The 16,019-nt window shown below is 38.2% G+C and overlaps 1 protein-coding gene across 1 annotated transcript in view; it reads left to right on the plus strand.

Annotated features, from left to right (window-relative positions):
- Nucleotides 1-16,019, plus strand: part of FAT4 (FAT atypical cadherin 4) — a 230,837-nt gene that overhangs the window by 67,152 nt on the left and 147,666 nt on the right. The window lies entirely within an intron of this gene.

Genomic DNA, 16,019 nt, shown 5'->3' on the forward strand with positions numbered 1-16,019 from the left:
GTGAGCCTCTGAGGCTACCGAAAACTGCCAGGAAACACGGGACCCATGGAGACAAGGACAGAGATTTGTCACAGTGGCTGTTGTGCTAGTTGCTAGGGTGGCCAATTTTGGTTGGATATATTCCTGGAGGTTTCATCACATGACATAGTCTTTAATTAAAGATTAATCATTAATTCATGGAGACGCTAGGACAATGCTGGAGGGTTGGCAACCCTACTAGTCCCTCCTTTCTCAGCGGGCCAGGAAGAAACTTTTTCCTCACTGCCAGATTGGCTAAGGCAAAGTGGGTTTTTTTCCACCTTCCCCATGGTTGGTTTGGGTAGGCTTAGTTGAATGAACATGAAATGGGAATTAGGCAATTATGTCACAATTCATTATGTAAATGTGGGGTGCACGTCCAGTGCAGGTACTATGTATGGAAGGGATACAGTGATCAGATAAAATGGATTGGTAAAGGGTTTAAAGGAGATATTCTTTAAAGGAGAGAAAATGAGTTTAGGGGCAGGGTTTGGGGCTCCTATGACTGGTGTGTCAGGAAGCCAAAGAGTCAACTCCTACTGCTGTATAGCCCACCTATATCCCACCTGTAACTCCAGCAGGTTGGCTGGGGACCAGGATGGGTAAAGGGGAGGACTGACAGAAGGCCCACCCATGATTTTGAAATTAGCTGCACTGTACACTGGTCCCAGATATTTAAGAATAAAGTTGCGGCCAAATTAAACCACATTTAGGGCTTGTCTTCATTACTGGCAATCAACGCTGCTGCAATCGATGCAGCAGGTGTTGATTTAGTGGGTCTAGTGAAGGCCTGCTAAATCGACAGCAGAGCACTCTCCAGTTGATGCCGATACTCCAGCTCCCCGAAAAGAGGAGGTAAGTTGGCAGAAGAGCATCTCCTATCAATGCAATGCAGTGAAAACACTGCGGTAAGTCGACCAAAGCTATGTGGACTCCAGCAACATAATTCACATGGCTGGAGTAGCGTAACTTAAGTTGACTTACCCCTGTAGTGTAGACAAGGCTTTTGTGTCTCCCTTTCCTTCTTCCGGCATAGCTGGATAATGGTCAAAATAATGGTAGTCACATGTAATGCTCTTTCTATGGTGTTGGATTTTTGTCCAGAGACAACCTGCCGACATAGGTTTAGAAGAGGGGAACAATCAAAATAGCTACAGCTATATCCCATACATTTGTGGTATATAGACATATTTAATAAATAAAATGTTGTCTTGTTATTATAATAAGAAAGATGTCTTGAAAAATTTTCTAACACCTAGTTGCCAGAAGATTGAGCCGATTAGCCCATGTGGATAATATCTGTCACCACTCCCAAAGATTGCATCCCCAAACCAGGCATAATTAAATCAATTCCATCCTCCACAAATAAATTAGCTCTATCTCCTGTTAACATGGTGGATTGTTCATCCCTTGAAGATTTTAGATTAAGCTTGAATGTTCCAGCAAAAGAATGTTTGGAGTGTCAGAAAGTTTTAATGCAAGGTTTTCCACCATAAGTTTCCATGTCCTCCTTCTCACTTGTTGAAAATTGTTCTTCCTCTGGGGATGCCTACATGAAATTCCCAGCCAGCAATCTAAAGCTACAGGGCATCTAGTCAAATGAGATGCATTAAGAATAGAGAAAAATAAGACTGAAACATAAGAAATACAATGAAAACGTAGCTAGCTATACTTGCTGCAAAAGCTCAGCAAGAGAGGTCCCCTTCACATAGTCGAAAATAGGAGATATCTACATTTTTTAGAGAATATACTGTCTCTTGGCAGGCAGTATGTCAGCAATGAACATTCTGATTTCAAATGTTTTTGTCATTGCTGCCCCTTCATTGTTCCTTCCAGGGATCCTTCATTTCTATCTTTCAGATTATTTTGGTCTATTCTCCACAGACATCATCCACAAAGCTAATTGTTGTAGCTTCCATGGAGAATATGGGGTGTGTCTTAAGAAATTACCATTAGTCATATCCTGAATCCCATGAGCTTACCTTCATTGGTTTTGGGGGGAAAAGTTTTAGTTTCTTTTTTTCTGAACCATTTTATCCTTTGGAAGTTATATACACACAGTAGCTTTCTCTCAGTCTGCCTTTTCATCTAATTTCCAAATAACCATCTACCATTCCCACAGCCATCTGCTTTTTTTTTTTGGCGCATTAAACCCAGTTTCTCACGTTATTTGTCCTGGCTACAAGTGTTTATCTGAGTCTAACTTGCTAGCTGGTTTGAATCTCAATTTAAGTGGTCAGAGCTCAAATGTCGTAATCTGCTCTTAATATTACACTATACTTTTCTACTGTGTATCAAATATGAATTATTTACAGATCACACTGTGGAAGGGTAAATATAGAAACACTTTGGTAGAGTAGATTCATAATCAAAGTAAACACATTAATATATTTGCACTAGTGATCTTCCTTACAGGAGTTATTTCACTCAAATCATTTTGGTGAGGCCAAATTCTATAATGATTTACATCTTTTCCATTCACCCAAATTTGTCTCAATCAGTTTCTACAGTAAAGAGATTTTTTATAATTATATGCACAGAATATATTAGAACAATTATGGAGATTTTGTGTGTGACAATGTCAGTTATGCTCTTTGAGTTATAAAAATCTAGCCCTTAAATGTTTTCTTAATTACCTGTTTCTCTGAGAGTATAGAAGCTATTCAAACAAACCAAAGAGATTGACTGGCAAACTTCACGTCTAGATCCATTTTGTTCAAATGAGATCTGTGTATGCATTTCATCTGCTCCTACAGGAAAGCCAGTAAGAGAAGGTAACCTATCAACAGCTGTCCTACATCTGGGGTTAAAATGATTTAAATAGAAACTGTGAGCTTCTCAAAGTCTTTGGTTAATTGCTCAAGGGGAAGCCATATATTTTTTAAGTTATGTAAATAAACAAAAAGGAAGGCGTAAAATTCTACAATCACAAATAGGTAGTTAGTGAGTACAATATTTTCCCAAGCTAACCAAAGCTGTTATGTGTTTTATCACTAGACCATTGACTTAATGTATTTTTTTAAAAAAATCTCCTCCCCAGTTAGTGAGACAACGGGTAGGTATACTATAATATAGCTTTAGCTATCTATAGATAGGGAGTGTGTGTGTGTGTGTGTGTGTGCGCGCGCGCATGAGAGAGAGAGAGAGCACTATATAATTATCATTTTTGTTAAGACTCCTGTTTCCTTTTTAGTATTTCTCCTGGTTAAAATTAGTCTCTAGCTTTACAGTAAACAGTGTTTGTTATGATTTAGTAGTCTTCCGAGTATATAGGAAAAGTGATTTATTATTTTTGTGATAGTCTTGCTTTGGGAATTTGAAAGATTGTGAATCATTAATTAGCATCACTTCTTCCTTTAAATTACCATTGTTTGTTTAACCTGTGGAAGGCCAAGCTTGACCATAAACCATCAAACTAACATTTTAATGGTGTCTTTTGTAATTCTATGGAATGAGATATCTTTCTGGAGAAAACAGATATTTTTTTTCAGGGTTTATCACCAGTATTAGTTTGATGGGAACAATAAAATAAATCTGTCGGTTCAAATACTGAACCACAGCATCCAACCCCAAAACTGGGTTACGTCCAGGGGATCTTGTATGGTTTGGATGAAAAGAACTCCTTCTCATAGGAGCCAAATAGTGAAAACAGGGCTGCTTCATGATTGCTACTGTAGCTGCAGCAGGCCCTTTGAATAGTATGCTCCCCCTCCATGAGGGAGAATGGTCAGGGGTGAAAGTAAAATACAGTTCTTACCGGTACAGGTCCTGCTCTGCTGCCCCTGCCCCCCAGGGGGTGGGGCCTCAGATGGAAGAGGCAGGGCCAGGGTAGAAGTAAGTTACATATTTTACCTGTACAGTCCAAACACAAACAACCCATTTCTCCTACATTGTTCATGGATCCCTCCCATTGCATGACTTAGATATAAAAAGTAAAGCCACTATTATACTAGCAGGACTGTCTGTAATAAAACTTTACTATTGGAATAAGCCTGAAAAACTGAAAACTCACTGTCACATTTTTCTTCTTGTCCTCCAGCCAGGCTGCCCAATGTGGCTAGGCTCCCCATTCCCCTGACGCTCCCACTCAACAGGGCTGCAGGGGTTCCCCTCTAGCTTGTAGCAGCGAGCAGGGGGACTGGCTGGGGGAGAAGCCTCCCCAGGTAGCCTGCTGCCTGCATAGGAACAGTTTAAACTTAGCTGTTCACTCCCTGGTCTGAACCCGGGGATTCGGGGCTATTTCTGGCATCCTTGTTAATTTCACTCACGGTTGTTGGGGGGTGGGGGTGACCAAAGCCGAGGCAGTTCTTTTCTGCCCCCTGGATGAGGCGATCTTCAATAATATAATACACAAAAAGTATAATCAAAATCAGGAACCATTTCCAAGTTCAAGCAGGCTACTTGGGGAGGCTTCTCCCTCAGCCAGTCCCCCTGCTACAAGCTAGAGGGGAGTCTCTGCAGCCCCTGCTGAGTGGGAGAGTCGGGGGAACGTAGAGCCTAGCTGTGTCGGGCAGCCTGGCTGGAGGAGGAGAGGAAGAGAAACAACAACCAAATGTGACAATGAGTTTTTCCTTTCCAAGCTTTTATTAGCTTTGAGTTTGAACGTTTTGTTATGCAGCCAAAAGGGGTGAAAGTAAGTCAGTACTGAATGCTTCACTTATTTGCCGGTACACTACTGCACCTTTTTTCTCTGGAACTCCGTACTGGGCTGTACCGGCTTACTTTCACCTCTGAGAATGGTCCATGGATCTTTGTAGTTGCAGAATCATTGGCCACCCCTTCTAGATTCTTCTGTGCTCCTGGGACCCTCTCTAGGACCCTCCGTATTGCACCTTGCAGGAGATGCAGACACCTTAGGGGACTCTGCAGATCCCGACCCTCCACTACTCTTATTTGCATGATGGAACGATACCTTTACTTCTGGTTCAGGGCACAATCATGGTGGAACAAGCAGGATCTGATGTAATACAGACATTTGTTTCCAAGGTATTGCATTTTCTTAATTGGTTTAGACCAGTTTTCAGTCTGTGGTCCCCTGGCTCCTGGGGATCTGCAGATTATTTCTAAGATTTCCAAAGGGGTCCGTACCTCCATTCAACATTTTCAAGAGTCTGCAAAGGAAAAAAGGTCAAAACCCCACTGATTTAGACCCCAGCTTTGATCTATTGTAAAATGTTACTATTAAATAGAAACGTTGTTTAAGTTGTAAATATCTGTTTTGTTTTAAAAATCTAACATTTAATTGTCAAGAAATTGTCAATAAAACAAACAACAAAATAGTTTTTAAGTAAAAGTAATTATATTAATATAAGCCCCTACTATATTTTGCTGTACTGCTGCAGAGGCAGCAGAGGGAGCACAAGTTAACACAAACTCCTTTATCAGGAGCTGTGCAGACATCACTGATGGCGTTCTCTAGGATGTTTATTAAAAAACAAAAGAAAAACAAAAACAAAAGTTAAACACCCACTAACTTAGTAAAATCAGGGCCTGTTTTCCATAAGAAAGGGAATGGATATATTTTTCTATATTAAATATGAGCCTAATTATAACAAGATAAAAAGTTAAAACACATGCTATCACTGATACTGGGCCAAATGTTATTCTCAATTGCACCCATGAAATCCCACTTAAATTGTGACAATAGTGTTTTATACAGCAATGAAATTGAGAAAATAATTATTTTGGAGAGCTATATGGTAACTCCTCATAATAATATGCTTTTCATACTGTGACCCTTTTTAATAAGCTCTCTCTTAATCTGTGGCAAAAGTTTATTTGTTTCATATCTGTTTCAATGTAAAGTAGTCTAATAGAGCAAATTAACAAAAGTAGGTACTGGAAGGAAAGTGACAGTGGGAAAGTATATTTGGGGTCACATCCTGGCTCACTGAAGTCAGTGGGAGTTTTGCCTTTGATTACAACAGGTACAGGATTACACCTGTGGGACTACAGAGTTTTTAAATCCTTTAGCCTATTCTCCTGCTGACTGAAAAGTAGGAACTAGCTCTTTTCTCTGTCTGTATCCCCAATCCTCTTCGTGCGTGTGCGAGAGTGAGATTGCACGTGGAATGGCAGTTAAAAATACTGTGACTAATGACAATGAAACAATTGTGATTCTGGTTATTTGTTGATTAAGCCTCACACCTGCTATTTTGTCAGCTTCTCTTTCATTTGATCAGAAGTTCTTTGGACAGGGCCAGCTTTATGGTTTTTGGTCCCTGAAGCAAAAACCCAAATGAAGTCAGAGAGGTGTTTTTCTGCAGGGGGTTTCATAAATAAAATGGAAGCTTTAATATTTTGCTTCAGAGAGGAGATGCCAATAGCACATCTTTGCTGAATTGTTAAGCAGAACTAAAGGTTATTGAAACATGCACAGATACAGAGCTAGCGGCCCAGATCCCTGTCTCTGTATGTTTAAAAGCATAAGCAGTGCCACTGGCCAATAACTATTCCAGGTAATAAAGTGAGTAGATAGACTTTTTTGTATGAAACAATAAACCTCCAGCCTACTTGCAAAGAAGTGCCCTGCCTACTTGAAATGCTCCGAAGGCCAACTCTTGAGTACAATACAGATATGTATGAGCTGCTAAGAAATGAGATGTCGTATGAGCAGGTCAAGTAACGTATTCATTGTTTCCCCATATCTCCTTTTAAAATTCTGTCATGTTTTGCTGAAAGCCAAAGTGTAAAAGTTTAGGCGCCATATTTGGGCTTCCATATGAACAAGACAGCCAAGATGCACAGGAATTTCATCTTTGCCCAAAGTCTTAAAATTACAAAATACTTTTACTTTGCCTTTCTAGAAAAGCATTGAGAAATTATTATTATTATTTTGTGTATGGCTGTTATCAAATCTGGGTTTTTGTCTTGAATGATTGTTTCTTAGGGCTTGTCTACACTACCACACAGGGTTGATCTAAGATACGCAACTTCAGCTACGTGAAACAACTTTTTTTTTAAAAAAGGGCACTCTGGAACCTTTATTTCTCCATCACATTATATTGTTATACAGCTATAACAGTAGCTTGATGTAATGGATAGTATACAACTAGGCATTTGGTTAAAGTATCAAATTGACTATTAGAATATGTGATTAGCTGGTGATCTGTCTAGATAATGAGCTTTATCCAACTAATGAATTTGTGTTTTGTGCTACCCTTTTATTTATTTTCTTATATAAAATTAGAATACTCTCCCTTTTTCTTTGCCATGCATGAAAAAGCAGACAAGTGCCAATTGTACCATAGAGTTCCAAAAAGGGCATTCAGAGTGGCCTGGCGGCTATGTGGGATATTTTCCCTGAGTTCTGTGTCGAAGAAATCTGTGTCCAATACTCCAGCTCATATTATTAACAGTTGCACTTTTCCCATAGAACACAACTACCATGAAAGATCATGACTATGTGGAGAGAGGCAGTCCCTACTATAGTTTATTGAGCAATTTGAAGATTAAGACTAATATCTTGAAATCAAATTTTCAGTTGAGGAGCCTCTATGATAATGTGTGTGAGCTAATCAGTGTTGCTTAGTAGGTGAGCAACTGCATGATGTTCCAGAGGGCTTTTTAAATGACTGTTTTCATTGCATGTAAACAGTGTATTATACAAGCTGGAGGTCACTAACACTCCTCATTTGTTACAATGGATGGATAAAACCATTTTTAACTTGTTGGTATCAAGGTGTCCAGTATTGCCAGGAATATATAGCGTCCAGGAGAAACCCAAGGCAGCATCTCACTGTGACAATGAGGACATAGATGCTTCCATCTTGGGTTGTGAAATGGTGTAGAAATATACTTCAAAATCAGGGCTTTGGAGCTGTGCTCCAGCTCCGCTCCAACTCCAGGCAAAAACCTGCAGCTCCACTGCTCTGGAGCTGCTCTGTGCTCCAGCTCTGGGCTCCGCTCCAAAGCCCTGTTCAAAATGTTTCCTTCTTACCTCAGTATCACTCCTCTCCTGTCACGGTTAGATTCTGCCATCTTTCTGTGATAAATCAAGTGTCTTTATTAAGATCATGATTTTTAGTGTATAGCAAAGTTATGAATTTAAACTCCTAGGCTTGTCTTTTGAAACTGTTGTGTAGATATTCTTTGTTAGGTCACATATAGAGTAGATATATGGCTTATTACAACATTCTGTAACCAGTAACCCCCTTTTTTGTCCTATGACTAGCAGTATGTTAATGGGCTACTTCATCTTGAATTGTCCCTTAGAATTTGTGCTAAGCACTTATGCTAAACTATCTGTTTAATCATGTATTTAGCTGTGACACTGTCAATACCTTTCCCAAACCTGAAGAAGAGCTCTGTGTAGATCAAACGCTTGCCTCTCTTCCCAACAGATGTTGGTCCAATCAAATATATTCCTTACTAGCCTTGTCTATCTCTGTATTGTTGGCATTTATGGTAATATTTTATGACCTTTCCTAGTGGTTTAACATTAATGTTGAATACTTAACTGGGGGTTAAATGAATTCTGCTAGTTGACTGTTAACTCCCGCCCTGTGGCTTCTCAACCCCTTTTTGGGGACATAGAGTGCACCCACAATGAGAAACCTTTGTTGGTATGGTTCGTAAATCAGCTGGGCTACTGAGAGTGGGAGATGGCAGGAATAAAATGGCGGGGCAGGTGCTCCATGCAAATGTGCAAACATGTAGGGAGTTGGGACTAGAGATACCAACCAATCCTATATCTGAGCACAACTGAAAGACCTCACACCCTTAGTCTTCCAAGACATCCTAATGATAGGAGATAAATGCAGTCTGTGCCATCAGTACTTTCTCCATGCCCTCTGTCACTACATTCATGTGATGACTTCTTCTGTGGAAGAAGAGGATGTGACCCCAAGAAATCTTCCTACATTCATAACATTTCCAGCATTTAAATAAGATGTCAATGTTGTCTATCTTGTCTCATTTGTGGTTAGTTTCTACTGTTTGCGAAATTCCAAGTATAAAGCAAAGTAGATAGATATTAAAGAGAAATAAACAATACGGTTTCCCTCCTGATAGGTCTGTTTCCCAATCTCCCTAGGTCTGGCCAGTTCCCTCTTTCCTGTTTCAGTGTTTATTAGCGTTTCTGAATTGGCTAGTGAATATTTGCCACTTCTTGTTCTTTTGGGAGCTGGACAGACAAACACAGAAATGCCATAAAGTAGAGAGTAGAACCTTACTTCTCTATAAAACAACAACAAAAACAAAAAAAACCCACCATAAGTTTAAAGGGAAAACTATAACTATATGAAATGATCAGTTTGCATATTTTTGCTACGCAAAAAACAAGGGAAAGAAAGATGTGGGCTGGGAATGGGATTCAAGCCAATCGGCTTGGTTGGTAGAGCATCTGAAGAGTAGCCAAGAAATCTCCCCCTCCCCCCTTCCAGGTTACATCTTCAATATTTTTCCTCAAAGAAAAACTTACAGCTTAGTGGTATGAAATCAGGTAACCTCCCACCTCATAGCTATTGCTGGTTTTGACTATTACTAAAGAGACAGAATAAGAGATTTTAAAGATTGTATGACAAATTCTCTCTCCAGTTATATCTGTGGAGCCAGTGACTAAAATGGACTTGCACTGATATAACTGAACAGAGTTCAGCGTTATCTTTATACTGCTGCTGGAGATTAACCTGTGAAAATCCGAGAGAGGGGAAAGTTACACAAGTATCAATGCTGCAGACCAAGCTTTTTAAAAAAAAAAACAAAAATGTAATTCAAGCCACAGAAAAGTAACTATACATTGAGAAAAGGGATAAATATATTTTCTGGCTAAGAATTAATTGAACACAAGAAATTTAAGAACAGATTTTTTGGGAGGAGAAGGGGAGAGATAATCTCTTCAACTTCTCCATTATGCCAATTTACAGATAATTATTATTCACAATCTGCTTATTCAAGAAAGTTAAAAAAAGAAGTCTATGCATTTTTTGGGAGTGGAGAAGGTAGAGGAGGAAAACAGAATTTCAGTAAGGGTCTCTTCCCTTCCTGCCATCCTGATTGGACCAAAAAAAATAATCCTCTCCCCGTCCCCCAACATTTTGTCTTCCCTAGACAGACATCTGCCTGAGGCATTCTGATAAAATTTGATGGAATTTTGGTACACTGTGGAAACAGTGCTTTACATTTTTCCTCTTAGAGCTCCAAGAGCCAAAAATAACAATATAGTGAGCATTCAGATTTATAAATCGCATCCACTGGTGCCTTGTTGATGTGCATCCCTTGTTCACTTCCATGGGTATATTTCATTCTGGTAGAAGGGAAAAGTAAAATATTATGGTCGGCCACCACATTTATCTCTGAATATTTTTCTCTCATAATTTTTGTTACTAAATAGAACAGTTTCACACCAAAAAATTAAAGTGATAATTCAAGATTCTGAAATTATGGTATGTATAGAAGATCCCTCCTCTCCTTTTAACAGCATAGTGCTTGTTTGAAAACTGATCACAGCTCATGTATACATCACTTTGCCTTTCTCAAGGCATGTTTTCAGAGTAAAAGACACATCAAGGGCCACTAAAATATTAATGTGACACAGCAGTATCCCTAGGGAAGAAAGGTGTATTGTTTGAAGAGGTCAAAGTTAAGATAAATAAATAAATAATGACAACTCCTGAATGTATATTAAGTGAAGGTTTAAATAGCCACTCATGCAATCCTCATCAAGAGATAATTAAGCTTTATATAAAGTCTGTGAAGTCTGAGGATGGGAGTATCACACACATTTCATTTTGTAGTAGGATTAATAATGTTACACATTGGTGCTTTAGATGGTAACATTACAAAATACAGAGCAGTCACGCCTGAAGTTAATATTTGATTGTGAAGGATGCAGCTTCAGAATAAAATGTAAGAGCATCCCAAATACTCTACAAAGGAACAAATCCTTTTTTATTGTGTTTTCAGAAATCATGGACATTCAGGCTATAATGTGCAAATACATCTATAAAGGATCTCAAAACTCTTCTTTCTGAATTCTTATATTTCTTTCCAGATATGCTGAGCTAGCCTTGTAAAATTGAGGCATTTAATGTTTCGTTTTCAAAACATTTTTGTGTTTATAGATGCAGTTTTTTAGATCATTAGTAAAAGAACCAATTCTATTCTGTTTACTTGTAATATTTCAGTAATTTAAAATATTTATTTGTATGCTTATGTTTAAAAGTAATAATAATAAATATGCATTACATCTATTTTTCTAATACGTTTATTCTGGATATAAATGATCATTAAAATATTGATCAGGAAGTTTAGAATTTTAATCTTCTTTCCAGGTGTTTATGAAAAAATAGATGAATACTAAATACCATTCTCTAAACCCCATAGTTGATAATCTGTCTAGCAGAGAGAGAGAGCGAGAGAGAGCGAGAGTGCTCACATATAAAAATGATGAGAGGAACAGGGATGAGGGACAGATTTGCAGAAATGAGAGACACTTGTTACTTAGGGATCCTATAAAAATACTTCCTCTTGTAGACACAGCTGCCTTACAAAATGTTATTTTACAGTATATTGTAGACATCACATAAATATCCCTAATTCACAGCTAGGATACGGTGCAATATGGGCCTCTTATTTATACGTGTGCGCCCATTGTTTATAAAAGATGTAAAAGATGACAGGCAGAAAAAGAGAATGCAGTGGCAGGATAATTTTTGAGGCTGTGATAAAGCAGTCTCAAAATTAGATATTATAGATACGATTTCCTTTGTGGGGGGGAATGAAAATATATTTCTAACACCTCTTTCCTCCTGCCCAGTTACAGCCCTGTAAAAAGTCTATTTTAAACATTCTGCTAGTTGTTTATGGAGTGGAGAACAGCAGTGTCCCTACATTTTAATTATTCCGGTTACAGGCTTAATGTAGTTGAGCCTTTAATTGGTCATGTGTAGATGGCAGCATTTACCTACTGTACTTTCTCATTAAATGGCTTCAGGTGAGTAGGAATGACAGTTTACAGTGTAGAGATAAAATCATATTCCACATCTAATACAGGTAAACACTTATTTGGGCCAAACCCTGCTCAAGTCAGAGGGGCTACTAATGTGAGTAGGGTGAGCAAGATTAGGGTCTTAGGAAGTAAAGTTCATTACCGTTACACATTAAGGCCTCTTTACATTGCCAATAATTAGACTCTCTATGTGCAGGATTTTTTTCCTACTGTGAATAATCTTCAAATGTTAAACCACCTTTGGGTGTTTCAGTTGTTCGGGCTGAAAAAGGGCAGTGCTGAGTGTTCCTGTCTTCTGATAAGAAGCTTTGCATGAGAACCTACCTTTTAACCATCGCACCCTTATTTCAAATCTTTCACTGTGGTGATTGACGCTCCCCAGAGACAGGATTACAGTGGTTCTGTATTCCAAGAACTATTGAGATTTTTATAGAAAACTACAACTCACTTATGTTGGGACTCACCTAACTATTCTCTTATTGTTGAGTTTTGTTGTTTTAAGTAAATTATTTCCCCAGAGCCTTTATAAATTTAAATTGAATACTATAAATCTGAAGTACAGTAATTCCAAGAATTCTTAGAGGCACGGGTTTTCAATAAATGAAATCACTTAACATTTTGGAAGTTTTAAATGCTGACAGATTGGGGAGAGTACAGGGGGAGAGAGGGAACCATGCAATCATGATCTAACTGAGGTATTTATTAGCTGGCTTTTGGACAAATAAAGATGAATTCTTTGGAGGAATAAATAGTGTGACACAAAATAAACGAATAGCTGCAAAACTGCATATAATACCAAAGAATGTAACCCTTTTTCATTTTTTCAACAAACTCATTTATAAAGAAAAAAGTGAAATTTGTATGCCCAAAATTTAGCCCACTTTTTTCTTTATAACTCTGCAGTGTATATACAACTAGTGAGACATTTTTAAAAAAGTGTTTTAGCCTTACAGCTCAGAATTCACAAACAACAAAACCAGTGTGTATATACACCAAAGTGAAAAACTGAAACAGATTGACAGTGCCTCAGAAAATATGGTAGGGTTGGGTGACTCCACATTACCCCTTGCATTAGGATGTAGATTAAAGGCCCAGTTGAGCTCAGCATTTAATACAAATAGCAAAATGTTTGGGTGTGTGTGTGGGGGGAGGGTGTTGCCTGAAATCACCATTTAAGATTTTCCATAAAGATCTTTTAATAGTCTGACAGTCTTCTTTTATAATTCTGTTTGTTTAAAAATATCTGCACACCTCTTTGTTGAGCTTGGCTATTTCAGCAAAATAAAATATATACAGTCTCTGTCCTGAAGAGTTTACAGTACGAACAAGGCACACGCAGCCAGAAAGAATCTTCTGGGGAGAACAATGGAGGAAATGAGTAAGATTTTTTTAAATTTATTTGTAAAATTATTATTATTGACTCATATTTCCAGTTATTATATTAAATCTAAAATGAAAACAAAAACAATACCTGGAAACCCCACAAATAAAATAATAGTGTGAAGAACATAGTACTATAAGATTCTGTAAGAATCTATGGCTTAGCAAGTTCTGTTGCCATAAAGATTGGCTGTGAAGAATAACAAAGTAATAAAAGCCAAATACTTCTGTTTGTAATTGTGGTGGTGATGTGCTGAGCAGCAGTAAGAACAAATCAAATGCAGATGTTTTTTGCATGAAGACCTGACGTTTATTAGTGATATGATGCTCAAGGTGATGTTGACAATGGAATTGCAATAAATACATGTCACAAACTGTAACATTCCCCAGGGTTCAGTCTGGACTGTTGAAAGAGCTGTGTCCCCTCAGTTCTGAAACTGGGGTGCCTTTTAGACTGCTTTACTGTGACAGCAGCCATTCCTGGCCTGTTCACACACAGCCTCTAGCATGCAAAATCACTCCCAATTGAATGATATGTTCTAGCCAGCCACCCCTGAATTACATAACAAAATGACATCAGCAAATTCCCAGTCCCAGACTTCTTGCCAAAAATGTGCATCTTGTACTGCCCATCTTGTTTTTCTGTGCAGTACAAGCTTATAGAAAATTCATCGTTTCATCAATAGATATTCACAAACCCTGTTATCTCAAATGGAGGTTTCAGACACTTCAAACCCTCACTGCTTTAGATAAACCAATACAACATATTTATTAACTACAGAAAGAAATATGTTACGTGATTACAAGTAATGAGGCATAAAAGTCAGAATTGATTACAAAGAAATAAAAGGTGAAACACAAACGAATACCTGATTTAACAATCTGAATGAATTAAAAGCAGAGGTTTTTCCTTACTGCATGTTTTTACCGACTGAACTCCTTCAGTCAGGACCACATCCCCAGTTCACTGACACTTTCTTTGTCTTTCAAATGTTGTTTTTGACATGAGTAGAGATGAGGGAAGAGAGGTGATTTGTGTCCTCTTTTCTTCCTTCTTTTCTTTGAGAATCATCTCCAGCTGGGGTTCAGGCGAAGGCAAGTCTACTTTCCAAGATGTAGATTTCTCGCTCAGATCTTTCTTCCTGCCAAAGAATAGCTGCTCAACCTGGTAATAGTCCATTTGATTATGTTGACACCTAGCTGAGGTGCTGGCTAACCTTTTGTCTCTGAGGAACTGGTTTGGGCTGCTTTTCGGAACTTGGGGCATGTCTCAGTATTGTCATACAGTAAAATCTTGTAACTTTACATACAATGTTGCTACACACATTTTACTAGGACAATAATATTCAGTAGATTATAGTTTTAAAATGATGCCCCACAAGGCATACTTCATACAAAATTTATCATAATCTTGTAAAAGTGGTGGACATAACAGTACAGTCTGTCACACAAACTATTGAAAAGGAATGCAGATGAGTATACCTGGCATCTTCAGAAAAGTGTCATAAAGCAGAAAAGTTTGTAATGGCCTGAGGTCTGATTCAACTGCTGTTAAACTCCAGACTCAGTGTTCTTACTCAACTCTCCACTGCTGGTAAATTCTCAGTGGAACTATTTCCCCAAGTCTTCAAGGGTTCTTGTTTAAAATCTCATGCATATGTCAGATGGCTTGAAACTGGGTGTGGATAGCTAGGATTTTACTTGTTCCAGGGGTAATAAATGAAGACATGATAGAGAGGCAGGTACAGGACATGTTACATAGCTAACCTCTCTAACACTTCAGATGCATACGTTAGAGGGTCACTTGTAAAATTAGGAAGTTATAATGCATTGACCACAAGCACCCTGGCGCTGTTGCATCAGAATATTGTCAGCTGCATTGTTTCTGCTGGTTCAGGAAGGATATGGAAAAATCAGAGGAAAATAAAAGTTATACAAAGACTAGAGGTAGATAGTAAGACATATGAACAGAGCTTGGAGGAACTGAATTTTTATGGTCTAGAGCAGTGGTTTTCAACCTATGGTCCACAGACCCCTGAGGGTCTGCAGACTATGTCTAAGATTTCCAAAGGGGTCTGCACCTCCATTTGAATTTTTTAGGGGCCTGCAAATGAAAAAAGGTTGAAAACCACCGATCTAGAAAAAAGAAAACTCCTAAAGCACCTTTATTGTCAAGAGCAGCTCAGACAAGAGAATTCAAATGATACATTAGCAGAATGGATGATTCAGGTGATGTTTCCTTGTTCTTCTCTAATAACACAATAGAACCCTCAATAGATTCTATATTAGAGAAGAATAGTACAACTGGGTGGAGGTTCTGTCAAAGAAAGAAGTATTAATATTTCATAGCAAGCCAATGTAAAGAATATCATACATCCATAATATGGTTATGATAGCTCAATGCAGTTAGTAGTTATGCAGCTTCATTTCGAAAAAGTTGGAAGTGATGGAACAGCTCTATTGGAGTTTGGCAATGAATGCATTAAATTAACAAATGTAACTAGTAGTCACAAGAGTATATATTTCTGCTGCAAAGTCTTCACAGGATAAAGACATAAAATATGCAAATTGTACAGCTGAAAAAACATTAGTACAATGTCAGTCATCCTATGTGCAGGGTATAACCAAAAGTGTTTTCAGGATATTTAAACTCATTTACTAGCTCTGAAAT

Source organism: Chelonoidis abingdonii, chromosome 5, assembly GCF_003597395.2.
Source record: "Chelonoidis abingdonii isolate Lonesome George chromosome 5, CheloAbing_2.0, whole genome shotgun sequence".
Lineage (NCBI taxonomy): Eukaryota > Metazoa > Chordata > Testudines > Testudinidae > Chelonoidis > Chelonoidis abingdonii.